This window comes from Chrysochloris asiatica, unplaced genomic scaffold, assembly GCF_000296735.1.
Source record: "Chrysochloris asiatica unplaced genomic scaffold, ChrAsi1.0 scaffold00356, whole genome shotgun sequence".
NCBI lineage: Eukaryota > Metazoa > Chordata > Mammalia > Afrosoricida > Chrysochloridae > Chrysochloris > Chrysochloris asiatica.
In genome coordinates, this window is record NW_006408874.1 from 139,852 (window position 1) to 153,226 (window position 13,375).

The 13,375-nt window shown below is 41.1% G+C and overlaps 1 pseudogene; it reads left to right on the forward strand.

The window, feature by feature from the left end:
- The first annotated feature begins 247 nt into the window (after positions 1-247).
- Positions 248-1,300, forward strand: LOC102814410 (annotated as a pseudogene).
- Positions 1,301-13,375: the final 12,075 nt, after the last annotated feature.

Consider the following 13,375-nt stretch of genomic DNA (forward strand, 5'->3'; position numbering starts at 1 on the left):
TTTATGATGGGTTTGGCTGATGTTGGCTGCTGTCTATTGTTGGTCAGGTGGCATAGGAGCTGGTATAGGTTCTTGCCCAATGGGTGGAAATGCAGCCCAATCACAACTATAACCTCTGCAGTTCTACCCACTGGGCAAGAACTTATATCAGCCAGCAATGAAAAGAGAAAATATTAAAGGAGAAAAAAAGATGTAAAGACAAGCAGGGGTCTTAGGGTGTAAGGGATGGTCTGGAATCAGTGTACTGATGGAGCTCAGGAGTGGTCATGGGGCCCTGCCCGAGGTGGCTGGGGAAGAAGGAGAGCCTGAGGTTCAAAGCAGTGATTCCTGTCTGCAGAGTTTGCCTTGATGGAGAGCTGTGATGCTTCCGTGGCTCAGTGCAGACAGAGAAGGACTGGGTGATGGAAAGAGCATTGAACTCCTACTTTGAGCTGCCTGTGGATGAAAGCACCTTGGAAAACTATCCTCAGGCCTTCTCTGAGCCCAAAACTTGTGTTGACCTAATTAATGATGTTAGTTAATGAAGTTTACTGATTCCACTAATTCTAAAATTAGCCCACCTGAGAATATTCAGCAAGAAGATGGCAGTATATTCTCTTTCATTACTTGGAATATTGATGGATTGGATCTAAATAATCTGCCAGAGAGGACTCAAGGGGTACCCCCTAGCTGTGGTATTTCTGCAAGAATTTATTCCTCCATACTGTAGCTACCTAATTATGACATTACAGGTAGTGAAGAAGGATATTGCACAGCTATCATGTTGAAGAAATCAAGAGTGAAACTAAAAAGTCAAGAGCTTATTCCTTTTCCAAGTACCAAAGTGATGAGAAACCTTTTGTGCCTGCATGTGAGTGTGTCAGGAAATGAACTTTATCTCATGACTTAGCATTTGGAGAGCACCAAAGGGCATGCTAAGGAACTAAGCAATCAGTTAAAAGTGGTTTTAAAGGAAATGCAAGAGGCTCCAGAGTCTGCTATGGTTATATTTGCAGGAGATGCAAATTTAAAGAATCAAGAAGTTACCAAATTTTGTGGTTTACCCAACAACATTTTGGATGTCTGGGATTTTGGGGGCAAACCAAGCATTGCGGGTATACATGGGATACACAAATGAACTCTAATCTGGAAATACCTGCTACTTGTAAACTTCCTTTTGATCTAATATTCTTCAGAGCAGCAGCAGAAGGGGCCACTTTATTCCATGAAGTTTGGACCTACTTGAGCTGGAAAACTGGACTATGGTAGTTTATATGGTAGATACTGGGGTCTGCTCTACAGTGTAGATATAATATTATGACATGCCCTTTCAAATAAAAGTTTTAAATATACTGTGTTGCTATCTTATGGATTTTTGCAAATATAACATACACCTGTCTGGAAAAGTAGATTTAAAATGGAGGAGTTTGTATACTGGATCACTACAACAGCAGAAAAAAATGACTTATGATTTTATTTTGTGAATAGTGTCCTGAGATTTCAGAACTAAGTATTATATGTCTACTTAAAACTAAGGCATGTCTGTTTTCAGAACACGAGGGTCTCTGAATGAAGAGACACAAAGCCCATCAGGACTTCTAGCAACACTCACAACTGTCAGCTGAATTCCAAGGGGATGCCAAAATTGTCTCCAGATGTGACTTTGCACAATTAAGAACTAAAATAATTAACATTGTAAATAAGTCTTCCAAAAAAATATTTTTTTTTTTCAGTATCATGAAGGATTAGTCAGGGTTCTTGGCACTAGGTGTTTTAATTATATTTGGCAAATTCAGATAATCTAAATGAAAAGTCCATGAACCTCTCTTGGCAACAATCCTGTATCAGACTTTATTGTTGTCAGCTCACAGTGTATGATTGGTAAACTGCAAATGAAATATTATTCTTGAAAATTCCTTGTCCTCCTTTATTCATGTTTGTAGTCATCTCACGATGAATTGTGTAAAGAAAATAGCCTTTAAGTTTTGTTACTTGTACAACTGAATTACTTTGCAAGAGGTGAATAATGGATGCTTTTAAATATGCTTTAAAGAAACATTCCCACCAGAGAAATTTACATTAAATAAAAACTTTTTACTTGTTTGTGGCCTATTTTAATAAATTTTTTATGCCCTTAATGGGATTAAAGTTTAAAAAAACACACAACAACAACAAAAATACAAACAGGGACCAAAAATAAAAAAGAATATAATAGCTAAAAAGAGAAAAGAAGGACAGCAAAACAAAGCTATAAAAGAGAAAATAAAAAGAAGAAATTAAAATAAAAATAACCCTTATATTGTAGCTTGTACCCATTTGACCTAGTTTGGATGGCTAGCTAAGCAGAACTTGACCAGATGAAGATAAAGATGTTTGATACTGTGAGCAACTGTAAATGGTTGCACAATTAATAAATGTCATTGAACTGTATATGTATTTAAAAAAAAAATCCTTAGGAAAATGTGGGAGAGGGAAGATGAAAATAGAAACAGTGTAGAGAGTAGTAAAGAAAGATCAAAAGGGGGAATAAAGAAGAGGGGAACTGAGAGACAGAAGAAAAGAAGGAAAAAACAAAAGTAGAGCTACAAAGGTTAAAATTCAAGCAAGGACAGGGACCTAGCCACAGACAACTAGAGCAGAGAGTGAAGCATGCAGCTGATGTGAAGTGAAGGGAGATGCACAAGAACGCCCATACTTGCAGATAGAACCCATTTGACCTAGCTTCAATTGCCAGATGATCAGAACTCGACTAGAGGAAGAAAGAAGAGGAAAAAAAGTGTAATCCGCTACAAATTTGAACTTGACCTATACTCATGGATGTAGTAGCTTAAAAGAGGGAATGAATTTTTACTGCAAGGATCATTCCCACCCCCTCTGTATGCAGGGTTGACAGGGATGGGCAACTTAGACATTGGCTACCAAAAATGGGGGGATTATAAAGGTATAAAGTGACTGGCTTACAAGTTTTCAAGAGGGAGCTTAGTTTCAGAGGGTGCAGAAGAAGGTAGAATCACCACTGAGTGGTTTCCATCCTGTCTAGGTGGGGCTGGTAAAAGGAAATGGGAATAAGACTCTTGTGGTTCAATAGTGAATAACTGTTATCAGGACTGATTGCAAATGTAAAGGTAGACGTTTTGTAACAAAAAAAAGGGGAGTGGGGGGGGGGGAAAGGAGGGGAGTGGTTGATCTTGCAGTACAGGAGCAAAGGACCTTGGGACCAGCAAGGGAGAAGAGTGGAGTGAGAGACCCTATCCAGAGAAGCAGTGATGCCAGAGATAATGATGTGGAAAGATGGAGCGGCTGCGGACTCTAGACTTGGGGAGGGAGAGAAGCTGTGTGCTGGTGGCTGGGGGGCTGGTGTGCAGGGTATTCCCTTTGGTTGTTTGAATGGTTATATATTCCTGAGTGCTTGGGTGTACATCTTATAATAATAATAACAGAGGGAATGGAAGCAAATGCTGTTGAATGATGATATATGGAGATATGGAGGGGATTGTAGTTATTGCAATGAAAACAAAACACAATATAGGATGGATATAAAGCTGATGTTCTCCCATGTAAAATATCACTCAATTCACAATAAAAAAACTTAAAACAAAACAAAACAAATGCAAGGGAATGGAAAGAGAGGAAGGAGGAGAAAGAATAAACAAACAAACAAAAAAGCACAATGAAAGAACAAAAGGAAAAAACAAACCCCAAAACAAAACAAAAAAACCCAGTGTGGTTATTGGACCCAGAAAAGAGAAAAGTTTGAGGGATCTCCTGCAAGACAAGGATCTCATGAGGTGGGTGTGGGAGGGATGTGACAGTGGAGTTCCTGACCTATTGGTCTTGGGGTTATCTATGTGCAGGGGACTCAATCTGGAAGCAGTTCATGAATGGAACTAGTTTCAGTGTCTGTTAGTATCATGGGGGCAGGGCAACTGACTGACTGCTGGTCTGGTGGTTCTGCGGGTTCTGTAGACCCTAAGCCGAGCCCACCCAAATCCAGGCACCAAAATGACATACTCAAGTGGTGCACCCAGCACCCCCCCCCCCCCCAGGGTGGCTCCAAACCATGTTCCTCCAACTCCAGGAGAGTAGGGTCTGCAGTTTGGGTGGATGAGGGTGGGAGTTGGCCACACCTCTGGTCACCCTGGAAGTGTAGGACAAAAGGAGTCACACCTTTCCAATCAGGCCACCTTCTGTTGCCAAAGCAGCTAACAAAAGTTCAGCGTTTGGCTGGCTGTTCTCCAGTTAGTCTCCCTCTTTCACCATTCCTGTTCAGCTTCTTCTCCCAGCAAGCAGCCAACCCACTTCTCTAATCTTTCTTCTCAACACTTTACAGTTTACAAAACACAATTTACAAATTTACAGCTTGCAGAGTACTGTTTATGGTTACAAACCATGTTATAGTTTGCCAAGTAGTTTACAGTTTGCCAAGTACTTGGCAGATTAGAAAGTACAGTATAGTTTGCAAATTTTATCAACAGTTTACACATCACTGTAGACACCAGTGTTTAGGGGCCAGGCACCATAGATGGGACCTTCAGTGCTCATGAGGGACGTTTTGTCGTTGTCATCCATCCAAGGAGGGAGCCAGAGTGTGCAGATAACTGTGATGTTTACCAGACCCTTAACAGTTTATAAATCCCATGATCTCAGTGAAGCCCCCCTCCACCCATGATCCTTGCCCCAAGTCATAGGGCCCTTTCTCCCCATTCCCACACCCTGGGTGAGGGTGCAAAGTACAGGGACCAGCCAGCGCCCCTTTTCTGAGATAGAGCATCGCGATTTCTCTCCAGACAGCAGGGTCAGGGAGGTGCCAGTGCCAGCCTGGGATTGAGTCTCTGGATTGACAGATGGTGCAGACTAGTTGCCAGTCTGCTTCTATTCAGCAACTTTATGAATGCTATTCCAATTTATAAATGTGTGGGTCACTCTGGCAGAGGGTGGACAGATGAGAACCAGACAAGTGGCTTTACCTCCAGCTCTGTCTCAGTCTATTCCCCTGAGGCAGGCCCTTGTCACCTCCTCACCTGGGCTCATGGGGCCAGCACGGACTCAACAGCAACTGCCCCTTAGGGAGCAGACACTCTCTGCTTTCACACCTTGCCCTGCTCACTCCCTTTTAGACATGCATCTTGGTTGGAGCTGAGCACCATCTCTTTGTCTACGGTTTCCCTCCTGAGGTCTTGTAGCAATGGGTCCTGTGTGAAGTCCAGCTCACCCTGAGTGCTAGTTTCTCTGCCTTTATGACAGATGCTGCACATCCCTTTGGAAGCCAGATGGGAGAGTATATATATATATATATATATAATGTGCGCTCTGGAGGTGGTTCCGACTCATAGCGACCCTGTATAGGGTTTCCGAGGCCATAAAACTTTACGGGAGCAGAAAGCCTCATGTTTCTTCCACAGAAAAGCTCCTAGTTTTGAACTGCTGACCGTGAGATTAACAGCCCAACTCACCACCACTATGATACCAAAGCTCATATATATATATTGAGTATGCTTATTTATGGCGCTCACTTGTTCTCATACCCAGGGTGGCCAGAGCATCAAAGACCTCTTAGGAAGTTAGAAGCTCAGCAAGAGTCAGACCCTGCCTGACTTCACCTAGAGAATGAAATAGCCACAAGGAAACCCAGAGACCCAGGCATCCTCTCCCTACTCCCATCTCCAGGTTGTGACTCTCTATGGTGGCCTTGGAAAGCCAGGGGAAGCTCTATTCCTATTCTAGGCTGGCCTCAGGGTGGGGGTGGGAGAAAGAGTACTAGGGAACAGCCACATTGTCTGCTTGAGGGTGGGAGAGCTGCTGTGTGCAAAGGCCCAGAAAGTTCTCCCCTTCCCAAAACTTCCAGGGCTCCCAACTGCTCAGAGGCCCAGGGCGAATGAGCTTTACAATAGAGCCATGGCTGGGTGGTTCGCCACAGGGTCTAGCATGTGGCATTATCTTCTGAACACCTGCTGTGCACAAGACAGTGTTCTAGAACAATGTTCCAGAGCAGGGCTCAGCACACTCAGCGAGAGTGACAGCATACAAAGAAAGGCACAAGTGTGTAAAGCAGCAAATCTCAGCCTTTTATTCTGATCACTCCCTGTTGTTGGTAAGTGCCGTTGAGTCAGTTCTGACCCATAGTGACCCCATATTGGGTTTCTGAGAAGCGACTGAGCAGTGAGCTTGACCCGCCGACATTGTGCTTAAATTGACTTTGCAGTCTAGCGCATTAACCCACAACGCCTCACCATCACTCCCTAAAAAAAGCTAAATGAAATGGTAGTTAATTAAATTATTCCAATTAATTGTATTTAATTAAAACCAAGGAATTAATTTAAGTAATTTAGTTATTTAAACCTAATTTAATTTCTCCTTAATGAGAGCTATTAAGGAATAAGATTTTTTCAGGTAGGGTTGGGCTATTGAGAGGCATAGATAATTGTAATGTCTAAGACATTTTTCAACCCAGAAAACCATCTTGAGAATTCAGAGCACAAAGGGTTGTAACCTCTGCTTGCTCAGTATTGTGAAGAAGTGACTATATGTGGGGGCCCGTGAGAGTGGTGAGTAGGGTGGAATGGTGATAGGGGATATGGTAGCAGCCTTAGAGGTCTCCATGAAGGGGGCAGGGTGGGCTGAAGGAGGAGCAATGACAAATAGATGAGGAGATGGAGCACATCTGGGTGGAAGGCATGGCCTGCACAAAGGCAGAGCCCACAAGGCCCTGAAAGCCATGTAAAGAACATAGACTGTATTTTCTGGGCAATGGGAAATCACTGGAAGGTTGTAAGTGGAGGATGAGATCTGATTTACAATGAGAATAACAAGATACTTCTGTCTGAAATATTAGGTAGATGATTTCTTGCCTTCAAAGGCCTGCTACAATATCTCCCAATCCCTCACTATGTGAGGCAATAGTCTCCACCCTGTCCCATTCCCATTCTTGGGTCAGGCGGCCCTGAGTCTGACTCAGTCACCCCTGGGGTTGTATGGTCTTGAAGATGTGACAGTACCTTTCTGAAACAGTTTTCTCACCTACAAAGTGAGGAAACAACACTGATCACAAGGTTGTAAGTGAATTCAATTACCCTTGGAGACTGCAAAGGCCTGTCAAGGACATAACCCACAGCAGGTGCTCAGTTATTGAGTTTATTCCTCTCTTAGCCAGTCCCAGAGAGTGAATGGTGAACTTCAGGCACCATGCTCTCGATGCCCCAAATCCATTATTCTTCTCACAATTGCCTTTAAACCAAATACCCTGTAAATCCTTTGATCACATGTGTTAGCATATAAATGGGCTTACCTTGGAAACCTTGTCTTAGTGCCTGGACAATAAATGGAACGGCTAAAGATCAAATGGAACGCATTAATGAGCTGAAATGAACAGTTACTGACCATTTTGAATCAGACAATCATATAGTTTAATATACCAAGAACAACAAATTGAAGAGGAAGGTATTGCATTCATTGTAAAGAGCATTTCAAAATTTATCTTGAAGTTCAATGCTGTCTGTGATATATTAATATCCTTATGCCTACAAGGAAGACAAGTTAATACCACTATTAATCAAATATACTCACCAACCACTAAAGCCAGTGATGGAAACTGAAGAATTCTACCAAGTTCTTCCATCTGAACTGCTCATACATGCAATTAAGGTTCATTGATAATTACTGGTGATTGGAATGAAAAAAGTTGGAAAAAAAGAGGAAGAATCCTACTTGAAAAATATGTCCTCGGTGATGGAAATGATGCTGGAGATCACATGATAGAATTTTGCAAGACCAATGACTTATGCATTGCAAATACTTTTTTTTTCCAACAACATAAAAGGCAACTACACACATGGATCTCACTAGATGGAATATACAGGAATTAAATTGACTACATCTACGGGAGGAAACGATGGACAAGCTCAATACCACCAACAAAAACAAGGCCAGGGAAGACAGGAACAAACCATCAATTGCTCATATGCAAGTTTAGGCTGAAGCTGAAGAAAATCCTATGAGAGCTAAACTATGACCATGAGTATGTTGTTGTTGTTGTCAGGTGCCATCGAGTTGGAACCGACTCATAGCGACCCCACGCACAGCAGAAGGAAACAATGCCCGATCCTGGGCCAACCTCACTACCGCTGCCACACTTGAGTCCATCAATGATGCCACCTGGCTGATCCATCTCGTTGGGGGTCTGCGACCATGTGAATATCCCACCTGAATTTAGAGATCATCTCAAGAATAGATTTGATGCATTAGGCACAACTGACCAAAGACTAGAGGAGTTGTGGAATGACATTAAGAGCATCTTATATGAAGAAAGGCAAGAAAGAAAGTAAGAAAGACCAAACCTTGCTCTTGAACATAGAGAAGATAAAGCAACTAGGATAAACAATTAAGTAAAAGAGCTGAACAGAACATTTCAAAAGGCAACTTGACGATACAAAAAAATATTGCAATGAAATGTGCCAATGGTCTTGAAGATGTCACGGTACCTTTCTGAAACAGTTTTCTCACCTACAAAGTGAGGAAACAACACTGAACACATTCAGCAGTTTTCAAGCTGAAAGAACAATAGAAAAATTCAAGCCTCAGAGGGCAATATTGAAAGATTTTGTGTACAAACTACTGAGTGATGCAACAAACATCAAAAGAAGATAGAAGGAATACACTGTATCAAAAATAGTTGGTGATGTTCAACCATTTCAAGAGGGACCATATGATAAAAACTTATTGTTATCAGGGTATAGGATGGCCCTGACCCTTTAATGGAAGGTCCTAACCTTTGCTGACCAAGAATGACCAGATTAGATAGGCAGAGTTTCACATGAGTAAAAGATTTATTGGGAGGAAAAGATCTGGACAGCAGAGACAAGGAGGGATTTACAATGTTAACCCTTGTTTCCTGGAGTTTTGTTTGGTTGGGGTCTTTAAATGATTCTTGGGCAGAAAGTAAGGAAAGAGTTTCATGTTTCTTTATGATTCTTTTTGGAAAGGGGTTGGGGGAGTGGTGAGGCTAGGAAAATGAAGTGCTTGTGCACTAAGAGTTCAGAATGCAGTTGGTTCCATCCCAGGTAGAGTCAGCCATAACACATTGTGGAGACACTGGCAGGACATATTATGGGGTGGCATGTATGCATGCTGCATCTAGACTTCAGTTCAAACCCTGGACCAGGTTTGAGATGATTGGCAGCTCTCAGTGGGAGGTCATGAAGCAATGAGGGCTAGAGACATTGCTGCTTGTTTCAAGAACTGGTCTGGAGCTGGTCATTCCAGTAAGACACTTCTAAGGTTTATTAAGGCCATAAAACATTCTTAATCTCATTCATTCCAGGATCTGGCTGTTTGGCTATGCACACCTGGTGTGTTCAGTACATCTTTATAATTGCTTAAGCAAAAAAAAGGGGTGGAGGGGCACAGTCCTTAGCATTTGTCAAGAAGTTGGTCATGACATTTTAGTTAGTAAATGGCCCCAGTTTTTATCTCTTTTTGGACTCCCCCTTTTTCTCCCTGACTCATTCCCTTCTGAGAGATTTTATACTTGTAATTCTTTATAGGAACATGGATGGGGTCTCTTTTGTTCTATAATTTCTTCAAGCTGAGTCGGATTGCATGCCCAATCAGACAGAGTAGAAAGCTCGCTTTGACTACTGTAATGTTTTATATGCTTCTGGGGCCTCTTTCTTTGGAATAGAATGGAAAATTTGCATGACTACAAGTGTAGTTTGAAACCGCTGCAGTTTTCAGGGTATTAAATTTAACTAGTAAATTGAGTATTCAAAGGCCAAAGATTAATGTCAATAAAATGGCCATTAAAAGTCTCAAAAGGGCAGAAACTAGGTAATTAGCAGCAAATAACCCTTGACTTGGTTTTACATACTCTAGCTCCTCTGGGACAGAGCCATCCTTTTGGATGTAGGATGTGTAGCCTTGACTTCACCGGAAGTGTTAATGTAAGTGTAATAAGAGGTGTTAACCAGGGCACACCTCTGCCCTGTTCAGCTAGCAAATCATACTGGCCAAGGAATAAGAAGGGGCTTGACCATCTTAAAGCTGTGTGCTGGCTTCTCAGAACCTATATCCAGCAGGGACAAGACCACTGCCTCCCACCAGGCAAAAAAGTGAGTTTGGAGCAGCAGAGATAGACAAGGAAGGCAATTCCACAATGATCTCGTCTACAGTAAGTCTTACGATAAGCATTCTTTGAGCCTCCTTCAGGCTCAAAGGTGTACTGAGTCTGGTGCACATCCTTACTGGGGCAGAGAATATTTTATTTTTAAATTCAGGAGACTTCCATCTCGCTAGCCTAAAGAGCATTTTAAAACTCTTATTCTCATCTATAGTATAGTGAGCCCCCTTTTTGAAGTGTACAATTGCCCAAAATTTAGTTAATAAGTCTCTTCTCAGTAAGGGAACTGGACAATCAGGGATGTAGAGGAAAGACTATGACAACGTTTTCTTTGTCTTACCTTACATGAAAAGGGGGCAAGTAAAGTCTTTTATCAAATCTCATAGCCATTAAAGGCTTTTATTTCCACCAATAATTATATATTCACAGCTGGAGAGTAAGCCTGAATTTGGGGTCAAAACAGAGAAGGTAGCTCTCATGTCTAATAAAAATTCCGTCCTTAGGTTTTGTTGTGGACATGGGGATGGTCTTCAGGCTGGGAGCTGAGCAGAGCTGGAGGGCTACCTTTTGTCCTCTGAGGAAAAGGACATCAGCCATGGTGGGCATTGCTGAGCTGGCCTCAAAGGAAAGTAAACTGGGCACCCTGCTTTAAGATGCTCAGGACACTATATTTCAATGATTGTTTTCTTTTATAGAGTCTACATGGTTGTTGTTGTTAAGTGCTGTTGAGTCAGTTCCAACTTGTAGTGACCCTGTATAGGGTTTCCAAGGAGTGGCTGGTGAGTTTGAACCACTGACCTTGTAGTTCAAACCTACTTTGCGATCAAGTGCTTCATCCCACGGTCACTGATCCATGATGAAACTCTCGTACAGGTTTCAGTCTCAGAGTTCCGTAGGGGAATCTTGAGGTGTGCCTTGGAGTGTTCCTGTCAATCATTGGGCTTTCTTGTTTTATTCTTGACTACTAGATCACTGTTGCTAAAGTTTTTTTAAAGGGCTTTCTCAGTCAGTTATGAGAGTATTATCTTATCTCTATCTTTATAACTTTTTAATGACTGCTGCAGACTGAGTAATTCAATGCAAAGCCATTAAAGCCTCCCCTCCGGGCTTTCAGAGTCTGTGTTTGATATATTTCCTAACTGTCTTAGTCAGCCTGATGTGGAAGACCATGCTGTTTCCTCTGCTTGCCTGTATCACTTTTTCCCTCTGCCCAGCTTTTTCTTATAGCTCACACCCCCTTTTCTTACACTCTTTCAGCCTTATTCAGGTTGACTGTTCTTAGCTGTGAGCTAGAGCTCTGTGCTGGCAGAAGGTGGGAGTTAAAGTACTCTTTCCACATTTTTTTTTAAAACTATGGTTGCTAGCTATGTACTTAGGTCACTTGTTGTTGTTAAGTGCTGTCAAGTCAGTTCTGACACATAGCGACCATGCGTTGGGTTTCTAAGGGGCAACTGATAGGTTTGGACTGTCGACTTTGTGGTTCGCGGTCCAGTGCTGATCCTACAGCACACTAGGAATCCTACTTAGTTCATGGCGACAACTATTTAGAAGTTGACCATGGCCCTATATATAACTGTTATCCATTTCCCTTTAATTGTAGATGATGAACTGTAATAGGGCCATAAAAGTGAAAAACTTGAACAATTTAATAGAGATTAATTATAGAAGTAATATAGAGCCAAGTAATGTTCGTTTAAAACATTATAGACAGAAACAGCTCTAAATAAAAATTATTAACTTTATTTTTGTGAAAGAATTTAGATTACTATGTAACAGTTCTGAATCAATATTCTATATATTAAATCATTAAGTTGTTAAACATTTGAATTAAATGTTATGGTTAAGTGATGTTTTTATGGTTAAACCTTTTGTGCTATTTTGTGTTATGTGTTTGTGTTTTGGCTATTGTGCTGTTGCATGTGAAAGTAACAAAGTTGTGACTAAGTTTAGCAACTAAAAATTTAGATTTATAAAATTATGGCAGTATGTTATGTGCAGAGTCTTGGTGCCATGCTGCAGGATAAGCACTATACTGTTAGCCACAAAGTCGGTCATTCAAACCCATTAAACACTCCTTGGAAACCATATTCAGGGTCACTATGAGTTGCAACCCACTTGAAGGCACTTAACAGCAACAACATGCTATGTGCCTGCTGTCTAACGTTAGGCAAAAACTTAAGGGGAAACACCAATACGAATTTTTAGTCCAAATGAGAATCAGATAATTTTCTTAATAAATAAAACCTTTTAGCATCTTTTTATAAACACTTTTTTAAAGACTTCTCATGAATTTCCAAGTTGTCAAGAGTTTATTGTTTTAAGGAATTTATCTGATAACATCTTTGTCTTTATGGCAGATTCCACAAGAATAAAATTCATTCTTTAACCCGGTGACCAGAAAGCATTTTGTTATTTTACAGTGAGAAACTTAAAAATGTTATATGCTATTTGATTTTAAAGCTTCTAGAGATCCTTATGCATTAACAAATTAATCTTTTAGTTATAAGTCTCTCATACTTCAGACATACTATTGGGAGGGATCAGTTCCTGGAGAAAGCATTATGCTTGGTAAAGTGGAGGGTCAGCAAAGAAGAGGAAGATCTGCAATGAGATGGATTAACACACTGGCAGCAGCAATAGGCTCAAGGATAACAACAATTGTGAGGATGGTTCAGGACTGGGAAATGCTACATTCTGTTGTGCATCGGTGACTAGTGAGTCGGAGCTGACTCAATGGCACCTAACAACAGCACTATTTTTTGCTTTTGTTATAATAAATTCACTTCATTAATTCTATAATAGTAACACTATTCAACCCACAAGTCTTTATATGTAATTACAGTGAGGAATAGATTGTTTTATGAAAAACATTAGCCATGGCCTTCAACTTGATTTAAAAATGGAACCTTAGACACAGCAAACTTTCAGAACAGAGTGAAACAGTAAGATTATACTTATTTTAAAAGTTACTCTTATAAAACATCCTATAACATAAACATGGGAACCCAGTTTGTGATTGCGTATAGTTTTTTATATTATTAACACATGTTGTTGTTTTTAGCTGCTATTGAGTTGATACCGAATTTTAGTGACCCTATGCACAACAGAACGAAACACAGCCCAGTCCTGGGCTAACCTCATAATTGTTGCCACGCTTGAGCCCATTGATGCTGCCCCTGGGCCAATCCATCTTGTTGGGGATCTTCCTCTTTTTCTCTGACCCTCCACCTTAACAAACATGATATCCTTCTCCAGCAACTGGTCCCTCCTGACAATATGTCTGAA